The sequence below is a fragment of the Episyrphus balteatus genome, chromosome 2 (assembly GCF_945859705.1).
Source record: "Episyrphus balteatus chromosome 2, idEpiBalt1.1, whole genome shotgun sequence".
NCBI classification, from domain to species: Eukaryota; Metazoa; Arthropoda; class Insecta; order Diptera; family Syrphidae; genus Episyrphus; species Episyrphus balteatus.
In genome coordinates this window covers 19,502,681-19,524,519 of record NC_079135.1, presented here as the reverse complement: position 1 = coordinate 19,524,519, position 21,839 = coordinate 19,502,681, and the positions used below count along the sequence as shown (strand labels likewise).

The window sequence follows — 21,839 nt, the reverse complement described above, 5'->3', positions numbered from 1 at the left end:
TTGCATGCCAATATAAAAAGTATATTTTGATAAGGGTTTTTTTTTCATCCACTCCCCAAAGGTACATTTTAAGTCGATCAAATAATGCTCTTATATATGTACATAAATAAAAAAAATATATAAAATATAAAAACAAAAATATAAAAAAAATCCACTCTCGGATTCGATATAGAAAAACCCGGGTGCCATTGATAAATAAAATTACGAACCAATCATATCACAAGTGTCCACTTGAATTACGTATTCATTTTTCAGTCGAGATAAAATCCTAAATTGAATATGCCCCTTATAAGAAGGATAATGCTCCATTAATGCTCTGCCGGGCTTAGTCCTTTACAAAAGGATATCATCATTTTTCTACCAGTGGCTCTGTAAATAGCCCGTATTTTGTGTTTTTTTTTTTTTTTGCAGATATCCTTTTCTTTTTTTTTTTTTTTTAGTCAGTTTTTTCCACTATTCTAGGTCCTTTATATCCCCACAAGAAGAGATTCTGTATATACCACCGTGGTTATACCTTTGGCAAGACGTCCGACTTTTATGGAGGGTATCTTCCATAAAAAAAAATAGAAGAAGTAGTAACTATGGCTACTATACTATGATGACCGTAATAACAATTGGTTAATACCTATACATCCATGACTGAATATAGTGGGGTTTGGCTGTAGTTCTGGTGCTCTCGTAGAATAGTGGATGGTGTCATGGTCGAATTTGTAGGGCAAAATACTGTCATTAAAGAAGTGTGATGTGCAGCGCCAGTGACTATTTTGTTTTATTACTGATGAATGAATTTTTAAATTTCGAAAAAAAAAAAAAAATGATGACCTATTTTAGTGTGAAATAAAGGGTTTCAAAGTCGGCAATAACAGTGGAATTGTTATAGTTTTCAAAATATCACAACAATATAATGCTGCTAGCCTTAACATGGATTTTAGATGGTGTTATTGGGATAGAAGTTCAAAGGAGTGACTGATGCTTTTTGCTAGATTTTGATTACCTGATCGAATTAGAATGCACAAATTAAGTAGAATAGAGCCCTTCAAGTTTCAAATTAGTATCAAGACTTAACTGATCATTAATTTTAGTGGTATGATTAGCTTGTGAATTGGGAGGAAGGAAATAAAAACTAAATAAGCTGACAGAATAGTCAACTGATTGTCAAATCAAAAAAAAAAAAAAAACATAGCTCTTTGCGAGTATTTCAAACATATTTTCTACCGACAATAAAATAATGTTGATGGTACAGAAATGGTTAAAAATTGTTTACACTATTTTGTGTGCAAAATAAGAAAAGGTTACTCATACACCACACTGACTAGATTTGTTTTCATTTTTAGTTGGTTTTACCGATGTAGTAAAAATGAGAGCGATTGAGTTTTGTTGAATAGATTCCAATTTTAAATAATGGCTGTGTTGCAATATCGAAAAGTCAAACCAATATGCGTTAAACCTACTTCCAATATTGGTAGATCCAGAGTTTTGAAATTTGTTTTTAGTACAGGTGGACCAATTGCAGATTTTACAATCTCTTCGAAAAAAAACACCCTTTCACCAAAAATGTTTTTATAAAAACTCTTTATTCTTGCTTTCTATCCCCAAATCAATGTTTTTACCAAATTTCATTAGGGTGACCCATCATTTTTGTTTTCACTTTAAAAAAAACACCCTTTTAACCATGATATTTTTATAGACACTTTAGATTCTTGTTTTGTATCTTAATAGTAACATAATTGCTAAATTTCAGTAGGGTACCACTAATATTACTCTAGTATTACACACTTTTTCATATATACCCATATTTTCTTTACTTCTAAAAAAAAAACACCCTTTCACATAAAAAAAAATTATAGACTTACATTATTCCTAATTCTCATGTAAAAGAGAACATATTTAATGAATTTCGTAAGGGTACCATTTATACCATTGATTTTATCCGACTTACTGGGGATTTTGTATTATTTCCCAAAAAAACACCCTTTTACCTAAAATAACTGTTTGGGTTCTTGGTTTCTGTTACAAATGAAGCATTTTTACCAATTTTCATTGGTGTAACAATTTTTTCCTAGTTTTTGTGGTACTAATTCCGAATTTCATCATTTCTTAAAAACAAAAAAACACCCTTTCACTCAAGATAATTTTGTACACTTTATAGATTCTTAATTCTTATACCAACCAAAACATTTACACCAAGTTTTAAAAATTAATAAAATTTAAGTCAGCTGTTATGATACCTCCCTCACACACAACATAACACATCAAAAATACACCCTTTCGATAAAAATAATTTTAAGAACTTTATGAATCCTTTGTCCCTGCTTTATCTAAAACCTTCATCCCGAATTTTATCAGTGTAGCATGTTTTTCACATGGATTTCGGTTATAATTTACTTGTAGAAGTCAATAAACAAGCACCCTTGTTTTTAATCGGCAATAACTTTTCTTAGAGCAATTGTTAGATTCAGCATCAAAAATTTCTTGAAAACATGTGTCATATGATGATATTCGACAAACAATTTTTTTCAGTATGTTTTTGACCTTCACCCCCTCCTTCTTGTGAACGAAAAAACACCCTTCCACCCATCCTTTTTTTATAGACATTTTTTGTCCTTGGTTCTTATCCCAAAAGCAAACTTTTTGCCAAGTTTCATGAGTGTAACATTTAGTATTTATTTAAGTAGCAAACCAATTTTTTTTTTTGTAAAACTTTTGAAGATATCACTGGTCAACAAGGTTTTTGCCACAAGAACCAAAATATACTTTTTCAGTAGTTTTTGATGTGCTGAACTCGAATCTGAAGTCAGAAAATTGTTATTGGCCTCCGTTTTTGAAATATTACTGTTATAAAATGCTAAAAAACGTCATTTTGGCTGTTTTCGAGGTTCTGTTTTAATGTGGGGGTAATTCATTACAAACAAATTTGTAAAGGTGATTATAAGAACAGATATTCTTCTTTCAAAAACTGTTTAAATCTTTCCGATATCTCTTTTAATGTACGAGATATTTAAAATTTAAGTAGCGGTCTTTGAATCAGAAATAATACTGGCCAACCAAATCAAAATTTGTTTGCCACAAGAACCAAAATATACTTTTCTAGTAGTTTTTGGGGTGCTAAACTCGAATCCGCAATCAGAAAAATTCTATTAGCCTTCGTTTTTGAAATATTACCGTTATAAAATGCAAAAAAAAAGTTTTTTTTTATTACGGTTATATTTCAAGAATGATATGAGGCGTTCAGAAATGGGTCAAGTCCACTTCCCTTAAAATTACGGGTTTCGTTTTATATCAAATAGAATGAAAGAAAGAAATTCTGGAGCTATTGATCTGTGAAACAATATTATATCCAAAGTTTTTTTAGTTCCTGAGCAAAAGCTTCTCAAAGTTCAAAATAATGCAGAAATTACAAATGTACTTGACCCATTATAAAGATTCGCTGAAATATGTAAAAATAATAATAAAAAAAAAAAAAAAAATGGTTGATTTTACCCATCTGTACGTGCGGGACTTTTGGAAATGGCGAAACGAATTTATTAACCAATTACAAAACATAACGAGAAAATGCACTTCACTTATGGTAAATAGTCTACTAATCAAGGGTCAGCGAAGAATTTTGTATTCTTTTCGCCATTTTTGGTTATCAACTAGAATATACCGATTATGTACTTGAATCCTATCACTTCTTAAATTCGATTAACTATCCATAAAAGAGTTTTTGAACTAATTCAGGAAAATATCAGCTTACAGAAAGATTTATTTCAAAAATTTCAGGATAGACTTGATCTGAGTTACGGATGTACGGAAATAAAATTGTGGTAAAGTTAAAGTTTTTAACATTGATTGGAAGTTCCACCTTCTCATCAAATTATCAACAACATCAGTTACAACAACCACCTAAAAAATAGAAATATTTTCTAGCATCTAAACAGTGCAGATGTTCCTATACCACCTTGAGATTTTATTAGTGGTACTGTGATACCAAAAACCTTCTTTTTTCAAGATTTTTTAAAACCGTTTTCGAAGAAAAAGTGCAATAACACTGCAGTTTTTCAAACTAATATTGAATCACTTAAGTAGGATCATTTCCAATCCTTATTAATTTCAAACACATTTCCTAAGATTCATTTTAATTAGCACGAAAAGAATCTCCTAATTAAATATCAAATTAAAGAAAACATTGCAAACAATTATCGAAAATCAATTTGTTTTTCTTTTTTCTCTTCCATTTTTTTTTTTTATTAAGCTTCCGTATTCAAATAATATCACGGTTCACTCTCAAATCATTTGGGGTTAACTCCAGCATAGTCTCTCGTTCGTTCTCGGTATACCACTCTCCACTCTTGTACTATTTTAACTCTCAAACAAGCATAAAAATAAAAACGTTCCTTTTGGCAAACTAAACGAAACAACTCGAAGAGTTCCAATTGATTAAGTTTTGGTTAATGGAATGTTTGCATGGAATTCCTTTCGAAAAGTGGAATCGGTATGAGGGTGGTAGTAGGTAAAGAACTAGGGTAGAACAACTTGGCTGGACTGACTGACTGGCTGGACGAAGGATTACGAATCGATTCATATTAAATGTTCAGAGTTGCTCATGGCCTGGATACTTTTTCTCATTCCATTGCCTCCATTAACCAAAGAGTGGAAACTCCTTGCGAGTTTTCAGATCAGCCCCAGTGCAGGCCAACTACTATAATATCCCTTATTCAATGCTTCTCTGTGTGTGATTCGTATATTTTCGGATACATTGATTTGGGTCGATGCCGATGTAAGTTTCTCCTCAAACAGGTATCGCTGCTACCACTTTACTATACCGACCGATTTCTACCTTTCAACCCATCACCATTTCTGTGGAAATGAAAAGACTTTACGGAATTAGACGATGTCGGACTTGCAATCGGCCGGCCGAGAGAGAGGGAATGAAAATAGACCTAAATAACTTTTACCTACTTCAGATTCCTCCCAAAATACTTGATGGTATTTGTCTACGAACAAGTTGTTGCCAGTTGAGTACAGCGAATTCGACATTTATAAACGAGATAGTGTGGGCTGACTGGAGTTTATCCAAAGATTTCATAAGTCAGAGTTTTGATAATGTGCATTCGAAAGGTGCATGCATGATGGCGAAGGAGCAGGATTTAACTGTAAATGACGAAAAGTTATGCAATGCTTGCATATCAGCAAGCTAAAGCAAAGGCATATTTTGGCCAAATCCAAAGCTTATAAGCGGAAGAGATTTCAGCCAGCCAGCCAGGAGGTTTAATTCCTTTCGTATAGTTTAATGTGTGTATGCTTGAGTTGTTTTATCTGTGTGTTTGTACAAAATACATCTGTCTGGGTTTAGACTACTTATCTAGAGTGTGTGTATAGATTTGAAAAATATCTACTCTCTCCCAAAACCAATATATAAGTTGTTTGTACGACTTCTTCGGAAAATTCAGCAAATTTAGTAAATTCTTTGCATTTTTGCTATTACCTACTGAATGGTTGTTTGGCAGGTTTGAATTCGGTTTTTGGAGGCACTCTTTCTAGCTACGACTTGTCTGCAGTTGAGTTCTTAGAATGGTGGTGGTTAGAGTGGGGTTTTTGAGTTTGCATTAACCAAAAGTTATGTATGTGTATGAAATTTTGAAAATGCCAAACTTTTTGAAAGAGATAAGATATATATGAGTTTTCATTTGTTATTTATAGTGTGTGAAATGGGAAGTGAATGTGAATTAGGTTATTTCAATAGCAGTTTGTTCTTAAAAAGAGGTTGAATGTTTATCAATAGATAATAATTTATTCCTACAACCAACACTTTTATTGTTGTTAAATGAAATATTTATGAATTGTTTTGTCGATAGGTACCTATATGGAACATTATTATTTTCTCATGCTAAGTACTTGGCTTTGCTCTATACTCGCATCATGGTCTTGTCATTATAAACCTGGTACTTGCCAGAGAAGTGATTTTTTGAAATCTGAATTCCTCAGTCGATTTCAACAAATTATTTTTAAAAACATCAAAGTATTCGTAATATTAAAGTTATACAAAATTTTCAATAAGAAAGCACATTTTTGGATAAAAAAAAATTTAATTTATGTTTGCAAAATCGATTTTTTGAAAATGGGTTCATGAATTTTTTAAAATTTATTAATATTTTCTATTAAAATGCAAGCCAACATTTTTTGTCATAAATTAATGTTAGAAAATTTGTATAAGTTAACACGATCTCCTAGGTCGTCAGCGGAAGCGACGGTCGTGTATGTCGTCGTCGTCACGTCGTCAATATCATCGCCGACATACAACATTATATGCTGACACGACGACTTCTATGAACGAAGTCGTTCACACCGTCGTCAGCCACAAAAAAGATAGAAAGCAATATGATATTTTGCACACGCTGCAAAATATTATAATTGCTGCACCAGCAGCAGGGTAGAATAGAATTAGCTTAGAACTTAAGTCTTCAGTCTTTTAAGAGATTCGATTGAATAAATATATCATACAAAATAACATAAACGTGTTATCATTACTTATACACAAAAAATAAAAAACACTGTGCTACAAAATAAAAAAAAAAAAAATACACCCTAGAAATAACATAGTGTAGGCTGTTCGTATGGTCGAATAATGCATACAAATATTTTTGTTATATTTTTGGAACCCTCCATTTTTTTTTTATTTACAAAAACCATTTTTACAGACCTTACGATGTAATCTATCAATATTTCAGTCATTTTTCTAACAACTCTCAATATGTTATATGTTTTTGGAAAGAGGATTTCCAGGCCTTTTGAATGATGTATAGAAGTCTATTGTTTAAACAAATTAGTAAGTGTAGGTTTTTATCCCACAAATCTTGAAAAAGTGATTTTTTTCACAATTTTTTTTGCAAAATAAAACAAACAAAAAAATAAAGTAAGGTTATATTCTGAAAGAATATACATTTAGGCACAAATTGGCTATGCTTATTTGTGAATAAAAATTTATGTTTTTTAATTTTTTGACATTAAACGGGTAAAAAGCGATTTTTGAAAAAGTCTGAAAAAAAGAATTTTTATTTGGTATAAATCTAAATCTCTTAAATTATAACAATTAAAAATCTGAAAAATTTTCACGTGATAGCTACACTTATTAAATTTGAGTCTGTAAAGTTTTAAATTTTTTGAACGAATGGTTTGGCTGGAATTTAAAATTGATGGAACAAGGTCCAAGAAACCCCATGTTATTCCCATAAGAAACTTCAACCGCTTGGCGGCGCAGGTTAGAATTAAGTTAGAGACTTGAAACTTGGGGAATATTTTTTTTAGTTTATTTTCAACCATATAAGATCCTAGGAGCATAGAAATTGTTATTATTTTAAAATAACGAATACCCTATTGTGCACCTTGCAATTCACATCATGAAAAGCCACATTTTCTATTTACGAAAAAATAGCATAGATTCCGCAGTTTTGGTCAAATTCAATAAAAAAATAAGCCAATTTGTGCCTAAATGTATATTCTTTCAGAATATAACCTTACTTTATTTTTTTTGTTTGTTTTATTTCGCAAAAAAAACTGGGTAAAGTTGAAAAAATTGTGAAAAAAATCACTTTTTCAAGATTTGTGGGATAAAAACCTACACTTACTAATTTGTTTAAACAATAGATTTCTATACATCATTCAAAAGGTCTGGAAATCTTCTTTCCAAAAACATATAACATATTGAGAGTTGTTAGAAAAATGACTGAAATATTGATAGATTACATCGTAAGGTCTGTAAAAATGGTTTTTTTGTAAATAAAAAAAAAATGGAGGGTTCCAAAAATATAACAAAAATATTTTTATGCATTATTCGACCATACGAACAGCCTACACTATGTTATTTCTCGGGTGTATTTTCAGTGTCGCACCGTGAAATTAAAGCCATTCTAACGATTATCATTTTTTTAAATAAATTCCTTTTTTGTATACAAAAAAATGAAAAGGAAAACTTCAGTTTTTGGCAAAATCTTCAAAAAAAAAAAAAAAATGGAAGGTTTAACAAGAATTTGAGTCCTTAGGCAATATGCATTAAAATAAAATACACGTACATATTTTCTCTTGCTTAAAATATAAAATAGTTTTAAAAATTCATAAAAGAATAATTTAAATATAATTTTATAAGAAAATTAATTAAAACTTTAAAAATATTTAAAACTTATATTTAAAATTATAGAAACACTAGCTGACCCGGCGGACTTCGTTCCGCCATTTCTTGTATTTATTTCTCATTTTCGATTCTGTAATTAGTTAATTTTCAAATAAAAAAGATGATAAAAACTTGAAAAGTTCATAAAATGAGTTTAAAAATGTTAACTTTTAAACTTTTAGCAAAAGTGGCCTATGCACAATATATATTTCCTATAAATTTGAGATTTTTTGCAGACTTTTAAAAACTCCAAAAAAATAAAAGACTATACTCAAAAATGTCCCTAAAAATTAGTTGTTTTTCAAAAATTTGTATTTCAAAATACAGGGCCTATAAAACAAATCCGTATTAGACCTCTAATTTTTTTTATCAATATCTTTCTAATAGTGTAAGTCAAATTTTTGTGCAAAATTTTGCGTACCTGTAATTAGTCTTTTGTCGAAAGTCTGTGACTGCAAAAAAACCTTCACAACTTGGTTCCGAAATTTTTTTGAGTTTTTTCAATACCGTTTTTAACTATTGAATAAATTTGTCTATCATTAAAAAAAAAAGTCAACTCTTTACGATTTACCGTTTAGAAAATAGCCTCTTTTTAAGTGTCGTATTACCCTCTTTGATTTAAAAAAAAAATTAAGAAAATAAGTCAGTCTGTGTGGCCGGTTAGCGAACGTACACAAAACCAAACTTTAATATATATAAATAGATTTGTAGAAGAAGTTTTAACTTCTAAACGAAGTGTGCCATACATTTTTTAAAACGAAAAGTTTTGAAATATTTTTTGTTTCTTTTTTTTTCAAAATTAAAAAATAAATGCTATGCCATTTGGTATGGTAAAAAGGAAATATTAGTCGACGTGAAAGAAAAGAGTTACAAAGAAAAAGCATCGATCCATTTTCACAAAACCAATATTTCCTCTATACAACAAGTAAAAATTCAAAATTTCAAAAAAATGTAAGAAAAATTGAAAAAAATTGTTGGTATGCAAAACTTCGAATATATTCAATACTTTGTTTTCAAAAAATGTATTAAAAACTAAATTAAATTTTTGTTTTCCAATCAATTTAAAACCACGTAATATTTGTACCTATATAATTATTTTTTATTGAAATTAGTTTTAAGTTGTGCAATAAAAGTTCAAATTAGTAAAAACGGTTTTATGGGAGGATTTTTGAAAAAAATTGTTATCAAACAAATATTTTTATCAAAATCGTAGCAGTCTTTTTTGAGACAAGTAATTTTTCACAAAATTGATGGAAATTCTTCCTCTTATTAGAACTTTAATAGATTTGAATTTAGGAGGGCTTTAAAATGCTTGATTTAATTTTTAGTTGCATGAAATGTTCTGCAGTTCAGCACTGAAGCAATAGTAGCTACCTATGATTTTTTTTTTACAGAAAAAAGTTTTTTTCAAAAATTGTCAGAAGCCAGAATATTGTACCTCCAATTTTGTTGTATGATAAATTTTAATTGAATAAATTAAATTAAATTAAATTATCCCACGCCTCTTTCCCCCCCAGATACCGCACGCGCTGGGGTCCATTTACACCGAGTATGATGGCACTTGCGGTGGCTAGTCATATCGGCACTAAAATTAGAGTTTTTTGAAGAAAAAAATAAACACGAGATAAGAGCGGGGCTGCTTATTACAAGCAGATACAAAATGTAAAAATAAATATGTAACTATATGGGAGCATGGGGAAACATACAACCATATAGAAAAAAAATTAAAATAAAGTATTAAATAAAGTTAAAATTTAAAAATAAGTAAAAAAATTAAAAAAGTGTAGAAAAAAAACAATAATTAAAATAAAAAAGCATGCTTAAGCACTTGTTAGATCAGTAAAAAAAATAAAAAGTCCAGTTTCAGTTTCTCTTTTACTATTTCACTATTTACTAATCTTTACTAATCTTTAGGTCCAAGAGGGCTATGAAATACAATATAGTAGGTTTTTTTGTGTGATCTTGCTGTTATTACAATCAAAAATATTACAATTTTTATTAACATTCCTTAACATTCTCGTAATCGGTTCATTTTTGCCATAATCAGTTCTATGAAGAGCTTGATGAAATTGCGGGGTCGTTCTGAGAGAATAGGAACTTACGTTAAAACTAATTTGCTCAAGGAGGGTGGAGTTTTCAATTACATTAGGGTAAAAGCGGGTGAGATGGCATACATTTTTTGTTTCTGTCATATTTTACAAAGTAAACCACATTCCATATTTCTAACAATGCAAAAATGTTCTATATTCAATATCCAACGTATTATTTGGTTTACAGAATTTTATATTTTAAATTTATATTTTTAAATTAATATAGAAAAAAAGTTTAAAAAAAACCATCTCCCCCTATAGGGTGGGTGAGATGGCGCATGAGTTTGTTTTAGGTTTCTATTGCCAAATTCATTGCACAAATGGTTGAACGATGTCAAAGAGTCAAGCAATGCATGCCATATAATAGACTGCAACTAGTCGTCTTTTTTATAAAATGTGAGCTTGGCTGAATTACTTTAAAAAAAATATTTCGAGGGTGATATGGCACATGCTAACACTATACTCAATTGAAAAATTCTTGTACGGAATGCGCCATTTCACCCGCAAAAAAACTGCGCCATCTCACCTTTTTTCGGATAATTCCTATTCGTAAGCACCCATAAAAAGCAGATAGAACTAGAGCTCAGATTTCATGCGCAATCCGTAACTTATACTCTCTTGTTTGTATTGGTGTATCAAGGGCATCTAAGATCCCAACGACTCACAAAATATCGGAACAAAAAAAAAGAGCGAAAAAAAAAATTCGAAAAAAATCATCACATGATTTACTTTGAATTTTTTTTTATTTTTTGTATCAAAGACAAAGAAACGAATACTGGCTACTTCGATTTAAAATATTTAAAGAAAGCTAAAAATATTTTTCATAAATTTTAAGAGCAATAAATGTAAAAGATATTTAAAGTGCGCCATCTCCCCCGCCGCGCCATCTCACCCGCTTTTACCCTACATAAAATTTGGTGTATGAAAATAACATCGGCAACTTCGCGACGAAAAAACATAAATCAGAAATTTTCTTAAGTCCATTCAAAAAATGTCTTTATTTTTTTTACTATGAAACTAAATTTTTAGAAAGCTATTTGAAATGTATTCTTTAAGCAGCTTGCAAACTCAGGAAGTACGATTTTTGCACTTAGATTAAAAATACCTACATTCTTTGAAACTTTATTAATTACATTTACTGTTTTCGAAATATGTATGTATTTGTCTGTTTAACCCTTTTCGTTAATAACAATTCATTAAACATAACAAAAACTAATTTTATCACTTTTATCACATCGAGACCTCATAATAATTTTCTTCTTTTGTGAATCAATGTGAATCCCTATACAACAATAATCCTTTGCAATATATTTACGATACTTTATTATGATGTGACTATTTTTGTATTTGGTTCGGAGGTAAAACTTTTATTTGTGTCTTTATGTTATAGCATATAGAAGCAAATATAACACGAATATAGATAGTTTGTCCCTTCAAACGAAACTCATCTACTTAAGCCCAATAGAATGGAAAATAACTATTTCACTATAAATACATATATCTATATTCTATATTCATAGTATAAAGGATAGAGGGGACGAGAGGAGTGAGGATAGAGATAATCCTTTGTCCTTAATGAGCTTTTATTGATGAAATTACTTTCTTTTCAGTAGTAGCATGGTCCGGGCAGATATCGGTTCTTTGCTCTCTTGTCGGTTAACTTTTATATGCCAAACAGAAAAGATATAGATATATTATTTTCTGTAAGTACTTTATTTCTAAGAGAATGTTTCTTTTTTTTTTTTTTTGCTATTCAATTCCTTAAGGATCAATGTTATTAAGTAAGTGGAAAATACATATTGTTTTACATGAAAGAAGGAAGAAAAAAATAACACAAATTCTCTATAATACTTCGAATGTTGTCGCGTGTAATCGGCTACAAGCTAAATAATACACACATTTCAATATGGGAATTGGAAAAGCCGACGACGACGAATGAACGAAAGGAAGAAAAATGAGAAAGTTTGAAGAGGTCTTTTTCTTTATCTTTAAATTTATAGTTTACTTATTTTATAGGAGAAGTATTTGTTACGCAAAAAAATATCTTGAATGCAAACAAAAATACATTGAGACTTGTGTAATTTTTGAAAAAGTAAAGAAATTAAAGACTGAAATAATGTACCTTTAAAAACCTTTTAAAAACATTCGTATCGAAAAACAAAAAAATTGTTTTTCAAATACATAAGGTGATTGTTTGTTCTTTACGTGTTAATCATAGATGCTTTTCTGTGGTTTCGGCAATTTTTTTACGATATTGATCGTTTTCATCACCTTTAAGGAATAGGTAGAAGTCAAGAAATGGCTTTAAACAAAATATCAGCAAGATTTGTTGTCCTTTATTTGTTAAGACTTTGTGAAATCATCAATCAATGGCTGATAAAAAAATTTAAAGTGTTGATAGGCTCAAAATATTAGGACAAAAAAATAATCAAGTCCCAGCGTTCTGGAAATTTGACAGTTTTCTAATTTTTAATGGAGCCTTTAAATATAATGGACAGTGAGTAAATTAGGCCTTAACGCTATTATAATCGACAAATAACAGTAGTTTGCAAAAATTAAATTTCTACATAGGTACATACAAATTTTTACATAGGTACCAAGTGTCGTTATAGAACCCAAAAAAAAAGCTCATGGATAGTTTTTTTTTTTTAAAGCTTCTTATTAGCACACATACGGGCTTTATCTTGAGTAATAAATTACCCATCTTTTTTTTTAAGGTTACCTCAGCAGTTTAAATCAAATAAGTCAAAAAGTTTTTAAAAATGTTTTTTTTTTCAAGAAAATTTTGACAAAAAAAAAAATTCAAAATTTCTAGAATCCTCGAATATTTTTTAAACATTTAAAACGCACAGACTTTAAAAAAACAGTGGCACTAAACAACAATATATAGTTTTTAATTAAAACGCCATCTAGGTTACTGTATATAACTCGCTTCTTTTGCAAGGATCGTCATTTTGATACCTCGTCTAGTTTCCACATCAGGAGGTTTTTTTTTTTTTAAGTGAAAACTTCTTTAGTATCGTAGTGATTTGAAACAAGATGAAACAAAAACGCGACACGAACATACAACTTTTTATAACTTTTTTGTTTTAATAGATGGATGAATAAAATTTGTACTGTAGATAGGTAATTAAATAAATTATAATTGTACACATTTGTATACATTTCAATTAATTTCATATTCAAAATTCTGAGATAACGGTAAAAAGATGTTCTTTTGCTACACACGTTATATCTTTTGATCTAGTGCACATACAAATTTGATTTAACTTTAATACGCATGCTGATAACATAACCTTTTATTTGATATATTACACATAACGGTACGTGCTCTACAAGTTACACAATCTTAAATTGAAAAAATTGAATACCTCAAAACACCTGTGGAGATCTGTTGCTGATGACCAACCACCAGTGTAGGAAGTACCGTAATCTCAGTTTGAAATTTCGACATGGTTGGCTTTAAAAAATTCTTACTTTTTCTGTAGGCATTATAGAAATATGATTAAAGCGTCATATAAAAGGTGAAATAATAATGATATAAAATTAATTATAGGTTGTCATTTAAATAAAATGCACGACTGGGGCCGCACGTACTTGCTCTTGCAGTTCAAAGCACTTTTATGTTAGCTTACTTGTAGGTTATTAGAGCTGCCTCTATATACATTTTTAAGAAATTTGGTTGATGTAGGGGAAGAGCCGGCATGGAGGCCAAATGTTAGTTAAATAAAAATTTTTTTTATTTTACTTGACTTTTTTGAGAAAAACTAAAAACGCAGTTATGTTAGAACTATATACAGCATTACTTGTGTTAAATTTAATCGAAATCGTTAGAGCCGTTTTCGAGAAAATTGCAATAACTCGAAAATTTTGTATGGGAGGTATACGTTCTAAGCGAGATATTAAAAACAAAAAAATAAATCAACCTTGGAAATTACGAAAAAAACATCCATACCAAATTTCAAGAAAATCCGTCCACTCGTTTAGGCTGTAGCTACTTGTACAGATGGACGCACGGACGCACTGACGCACAGACCGACGGACGTCATGACGAAACCCACTTTTTTGGGCTTCTCCATCATCGTAATGTTAGTTTTGATTAAAACCTCGAATTTTTTTTTTTACACGAAACCAATACTTGCTCTATTGAGCAAGTAAAAATGGATTTAATGGCGTTAGAAGAGAAAAGAGATTGATTGTTTTGCTTTTTTATGAAAACTAGATGTGGTATAGACATGGTCGATATAAATATTTTGAGTTGAAACAATAAGCTTTCAGATGGAATAAAATTTATTGTAGGTTGTCATATAAAAAAAGTGATGGAATAAAAAAAGTTATATTTTTTGATTTTTTTTTTTTTTGCTACCACGTGTGAATTGCACACATGATTTTTTTTTTTTGTTCAGTTTTTTGTTTAGTGCCCCTCTTATTCTCAACGTTCGATATGTGCAGTGTACACAAAATTTAAAACTTTGAGGATTTAAAAGATTTAGAATTTTTCTTTGAAACTTTTTTTTCGCAAGAAAAAGTCTTTAAAAGAACCTTTTTTTTTTTAATGTTTTGATTCATTAAACTTGAATTTCTGATATTACCAAAAAACAAAAAGATATTTTAGTACCTATTTTTTTTCTTATTTATTCAGGTAGTGATTTTTCTGCTCAGATTGATCATTTATTACTCAAGATATAGTCCTAATACTAAAAATGCTTGAAAAAAAAACGAAAAAAAATCATATCTCGAAAACCTATCGATTAAATTTTTTGTTATGTAATTTCCGATTCACTGAAAACAAAGAACATTACATAAAAATGTTGGTTTTGTCCACTTTCATGTACCTTAATAAGTATTTTCTGTGTAATTTCATGTTTATAAGTTGGTTTGGAATTTCATAAATTTTGAACTTTGTTGATTTTAAAAAATGTTAACACAATCTTAAAAAATACTTTGTATTATACTCATTTTTATGAAACCCCATATAATAATATCTTTTTGACTATATTGTATAAAAAAAAGTCTCTATACGCATTCTAAATTTACAGTTTCTCAAAACAAACATATTACTCCCTTATTGAAACTAGGCTTTTTATAGCTTTTTCTTAATTAATTTTATTTTTTTTTTTTCTAAATTGTTACTTATCTCGCATAGAAAATTAAACCATTTGAAAGTTCAGAGAATATTTATCATTCCAAATAAATTAATAAAAAAAAAAAAAAACAATTTGTAGGTATTATAGGACAAGTTTTTTCTTTAAAGGCTAAAAAAAATGTTCCACATACGCCGTAGTGACTCTTTTTTACTTAAACGCAATAATAAGAAAAACAATGAACCAAGTTGACAACTTTTTTGATAATTTACTGACTTTAAAATTAGGATCAATTGTTTATTCAAAAATTTACGTAGAGTGTCGGAGCAGTTAACTACATAGTTATACTGAAAAACGAAAATTTTTTAGCTCGTGCTAAAAATCTACATGCAAAATAAATCAGAAAAAACTTAACTTCGGAATTTCATTGGATCTTGTAATTTCTTATCTAACGAGGGAAAATAATGCAAAATTTTTATATCTTAAATAAGTGAAGAACACAAAAATATTAAAAAAATATTTTTTTGGACCAAAAATAGCGGTACTTGTCATAAATCGATTAAATAATAAAATTGAAATATCTCAAAACGGCTCTAACGATTTTGTTTAAAAAATTCAAATGTTTAGTTTTAAGCTAAGGTCTATCTTTCAATGAAAAATTTTTTTTTTGAAAATCATTACACCGGCACACAAAAAAAAAAAGGTGTCATGAACCAGAAACCAGACCTATCTTTCTATATGTTTTTGGGACCGCTGAATCCGAATTTCAAGTCCGTTTGGCCCTGTCACCCTCCAGTTTTGAGCTGTGAGTGCATTTTGTTTGAATTTTTATGACTTTGTTGGAGTTTTTTGCATTTTTCTCAAAACTGGAGGGTGACCGGGCAAAACGGACTTGAAATTCGGATTCAGCGGTCCCAAAAACATATAGAAAGATAGGTCTGGTTTCTGGTTCATACAACTTTTTTTTTTGTGTGCTAGCACTGTCGCGACATGTCGCTGTCATACCCGGCACACAAAAAAAAAAGTTTCATGTACCAGGAAGCAGACCTATCTTTCTATAAACTTTTTTTCCAAAAAATTATTTATAAAAAAATAGTTTTTTAAAAAACGGCTCTAACGATTTTGAAAATTTTTTTTCTAAAAATGAATCTTAATATATCAATCAAAACTGCATATACTTGTTTTGGACGGCAATTTAATTTTAGATTTTATTTTATTAAAAAAAAAAAAAAAACGAATTTAATTTTTTTTCCAAATTTCTATATAAAAAGTCTTAAAAATTTAAGCAACTTTAACTCTAAGAGCAAGTTCGTGCGACCCAGTCGTGCATTTTATTTATCAAAGATCAAGTTCATGCAACCCATGTAGTGCATATTTTGTGAACACATGATAAACCTTTGGGATTTCACAAAAGTTACAAACTCGATGCAAAAATAATAATACCACATAAGATCTTCATCTTCATGTCTTCAAGCCTTGAAGCTTTAACGTTATACCCCATGGTAGGTATTTTCTAAAGAAAACTCATATAACAATTATTATTACTTTTTTGTGGCCCAAATGCATTAAGCCAAGATGTAATCGTACCTTTGTAATATTTTAGCAATATATTCCTTTTATGCACTACTTTAAAGAAGAATAAGAAAAAACAAATGCCATACACATGTGAAGTGAGTATGTTTAAAGTTTTTTTTTAATTTTTATTTTTAAAGATATCTTATGCCTTTTGGTTTTGGTATTAAAAAAAAAAAAGAGTACTTCAGCACAGATAACACGCAGAAATAATGTGCACAAACGACTATAAGGATAATGCTTTTATACGGCCTTATACATATTATCCTAGAGTCGTTTGAGAAGCACATATCCTGCTTCAGTGTCCTCACATCAAGAATATAGGCGGGACGAACCAAGCAAATATCCTTTCTTTTTTTTTCCTATCCAAAACTATCTTAGAAGTTTAGAAAATAAATTTTTTTTTTTGTTTTTAAGTTCGCTTTGGCTTAAAACGGAATGATTTTTTTTTCTACCACTCCCCCATCAGCAATCGATAAAATACACTATGAAGGGGGTGGATGGGGAATAATAATATATCCTTGAATTTCGAAGCTGAAAAGATTGTTTTTTTTCTATTTTATTTTTTTATTTTTGCCTCCGATTCCATCTTGTGGAAGACACACAATCAGTTTGTCGAGGCCAAAGGATGTGAGAAGTTCGATGGCAAACACAAAACATCAAGAAACTTCCACAACGCTTAATAATATGTGTGTGAGTTTTATTTTTATATGTATTTTGGTGGAGAAAGGGGTTTTTTTTCTGCTGCCAGGATCTTTCTAACATCTTCTTTACTTGACACGATTTCCGCAATTTATTTGGGGTCGAGATTTTCGACGATTCGGCTCTATATCTATCTATCTTTCTATATCTTAAAAAAAGGACGAAATATAGAAGTGTGATGTCTATAGTCATAGACGCACACACACACACAGAGTGTTGCTGTTTGGTCGAGCTGTGGTGATATAAATATAAAAAATGAATAATTTATTTGTATAAAAAAATGCTCACATAAATGTCAATGGCAAACTTTTGGCTTGGACATCATATAGAATAAAGAATATTTTTGTGTTTGGATTTTTTTTTTTTCGTCCTGTTGGTCGTTTTGTGGTAGCAACACACACAATATAGGATTTAACATTTTTTTTATTTAAGCTGTATATAAATTTTTTTTATTGTAATTTTTTTTTCTTCATAGAATAGAAACAAATATTGGTGACATTTGAAACTATTATTTTATTTTTTTTTTTATTTTTTGTTAAAAGGTTAGGGTTTTTTTAATATATTCTCATCGTCAACCGTGAAATTCGTGGTGGTCCATTTCGAATCATTGCAAATTGTATCGCATTTAATTGAGATTTAAAAGAGAGAATCGTGCCTTGCATGAGATTGTTGTTAAATTATAATTGAGCTTGATTTTTTAGTTTAACATTTTTGGGGATTTTTTGGTAAAATAGCATCAAATTAAGGAGAAAGTTTAATAAAAAGTTTTTATGTTGAATAATATTTTACAATGTTAATTTAATTTCTACTGATGATGAAAGAAATAGCAAAAATAATTTTTTTTTTAATTAAAAAATTCATTCGAATTTTGATTAGAGATCAGATTTTAAGGAATTAAGAAGCAACTGAGGATTTGGAGAACAATATCTACTCAAAATAACTTAGGGTAAAACTATACAATACGCCCCAGTTTACAAAACGCCCCACCAGTCTCGTACGCGCACAGGTGTTGTTAGGCAAACAAAACGAAAACTGTTCAAACTAATTTAAGTTGCTCGTCAATTGTATTACTGAGCTGTAGTATTCTGTGTGCCCTGAAAGGAAAAAAAACTGCAAAACCAAAATTTCGCACCAAAACATATTGCGGAGAGCGCAGACAAAATTTCATTTTTTCAGAAAGTATAAAGACCATATCAAATTGATATATATATTTAGAAAGTTAAAAAAATGGGCTTCTTAGTTCATTTTTGTTAATTCCTTGAAATCAGTTTGGGTTGCTATATTTTTGCATGCGCGTATTGCACTTCGAAATTTACAAAACGCCCCAGTACAGTGAATGTAATACGCCCCAGTAAATTATGAAGTAAAATACTCATCAACATTTTTTTTAATTGCTATATGCTTAAGAATTGCATTAAATAACAAAAGGACGACACTGCGGCCATTATGGTCAAAAACGAAAATTATTACAGGACCGTTTTTAAAAAAGTTTTGAATTCAGCGCATATCTTGCCATACAGCGTTGCACGAGCTTTTTTTTACCATGTATACATACAAGATTGCAACATTTGCGGCCGCAAAGCATTTCAAAATTCTATATTCCAAAATCAAATAATTTAATTTTTCTAATTTAATACATTTGTACCTACTTTTTCCTTAGGGGCGTTTTGTCACTGGTGTGGGGCGTTTTACCCAGCAAATGAGTTACAAAACGCCCCACTTGAACTTTTTTTAAACGATTTATATATTATATATGCTAACATATTTTAGTACATATGAATATGCCAAAACTAAGAAAAAAGACCATACTTTCTATATTTAACACAAAAACTATTATTTTCCTTTATTTTTTTGGTTTTAATTGAAGATTCAAAAAAAGTGGGGCGTATTGTATAGTTTTACCCTAATGGTAATAATACCCCAGCCATTTGAATTAAAAAAAAATATTAATTGCAAATACAAAATTTTGCAGTAAAAAAAAAAATATTTCTTGCAACTGAAAATAAATTTGCAATAACAAAAAATGTATTGCTACTGAAAAATATATGCATTAAAAAGTAATTATTTATTGCAAAGAAAAAAATTCCCATTAAAAAAAAAAACTGAAAAATATTTGGATTGAAAATAAAAATTTTTTTGAAAATAATAATATTTTGCATTAAAAAAAATGTATTGCAAATAAAAATTATCTGCATTGAACAAAAAATCAGTGTGTATACATTAAATACTTTTTTTTTAATATTCGCAGAATTTCTTAAAATTTTGGAGATGTCAGTCCATAAGCTATTTCAACTAAAATATTAACATTTCAAAGCAGACATTTTTTTATTTGTAATACAAATTTTTTTTAACGCAATTTTTTTATATTTGCAAGAAATATTTTTTTTTTAATGCAAATTTTTTTTATTGCAATAAATATTTTTTTTTAATGCAATTTTTTTTTATACCTATGCAATATTTTTTTTTTTTTATCCAAATGCATTTTTTTATTCAATTGATATTTTAACAACCCTATAATACATACTTCACTTTTTACTGTTTGAATATATTTCTTTGTAAGGGTAGGTGGCCTATGACCACGGACATTCAATAACATATGTATCAAATCCAAATGAGACTACAACTTTCTTGTTTAATGCTTTTTAGATCTTAATTTTGGAGAGTTCGATATGTTGAATACCTATTTTATAATATTTTTAATTTAAAAAAATGAATTGACATTTTAAACGATTTTTTTTTAATAATCGAAAAAGTTTTTACAGTAAGGGCCTGTCATCTAACTAAACACATTTTTAATTTAAAAGTTAATATGATTTTAAGATTTCACTTGATTTTATTAAATATATTTAAAATTTGTATTTCGAAAAAAGAGAGTCAATATAGAGATTTAACAACAGTGTTAGCAATAACTTTTTTGAGAAGATTCAAAATAATTTTCAAAATGCTGCTATCACATTAAAATGAAAAATCGCAACGCTTTGTGATCAATATTTATTCCACATTGTTTTTATAACTTGTGATGATAAAATATTCCTGATTTCAATTTCGAAATCAAATCATCAAAATTCTTTGGAAAAATAAAGTTTATCTTTCTGTTCAATGCAAAAAAAAAATCATCACTCTTGGTCTTAAGGTGAAATTTGCTTTAAAAGATTTGTATGCAAAAACCATAACAGATTAATTTTAATTTAATTTAATAATAATTTAAAAAAAAGTTTAAATTTAGTTTTTAAAAACATGGTTTAAAATCTAATGAAATAGGTGATTTCAAAGATTACACTGGTCGGCAAAAAAAAAAAAAATTCGGGAGCAAGAACTTTGTAAGGTGATTTTAATTGACTTTAGTGTGTTGAATTCAAAACTGTTTACAGTTTTGTTCTATCACGTCTGGTTTTTGAGCTATACTCATCTCTATTTTCACTATTAAGTCTCAAAAACTAATTTTCACTGAAGTTCTTTTTGATGTTTAATCGAAAATACATTTTTCTTTAAAATGTTGCTTTTTAAAATCCAAATCAGAAGTAGCAAACTGGAATTTGGATCAAAAACCATTCATTGTGATATGTACCTTACCTACTAAGGTTTTGAGATATCATAAATTTCTTTTTGCAATATCTTTGAGATAAAAATTAATTTTGAAAAAATGTAAGAAGATTTTTGCAAAAAAAATATTTTACAGTGGAGTAACGTGACAGTGAAATTTTGCATCCGGACTCAGCATAAAAAAGTGCTTTAGAAAAGAATGGTTTGGTTCTAGCTCTATTTTCGTTGCCGACCAGTGTTGTTCTACAAAGAATTTTTAGGAAAAACATTTCAAAAACTGTTGTAGCCGTTTTACAAATACAAATTTTCAAACATTTTTTCAAAAAAAGAAACATAGAAAAATACTAGAAAAAATTATCGATTTCTTTTCAAAAAATTAATTTAAAAAAAAAAATATATTGGTATTCAAATCAAAAAATGGTGTTTTCGGAAATATTTCAAAGATTTTGAAACGTTTCTGTATGCAAAATTTTAGTTAAAAATAGTTAAGTAATTTAGGAGAAAGTCAGGAATTAGAAAAAACCGCTCTATAACACATGTACCGTTAATAAGAATATAAAAAAAAATTTGGTTTTGTGTGTGCTGTGCATCAGTTTATCAATCGAAAACTGGATTTTACGTCTTGAGTTATGTTGCAAAAGGTTTATTGGATTATATTAACTTTTACATGCTGTGTCTTGAAATTTCTTTAGGTATTCT

General features: G+C 29.0%; 1 protein-coding gene across 1 annotated transcript in view; it reads right to left on the bottom strand.

Annotated features, from left to right (window-relative positions):
* The window catches only part of LOC129910587 (uncharacterized), a 242,443-nt gene that overhangs the window by 131,752 nt on the left and 88,852 nt on the right, over positions 1-21,839 (bottom strand). The gene's annotated exons all lie outside the window — the stretch shown is intronic.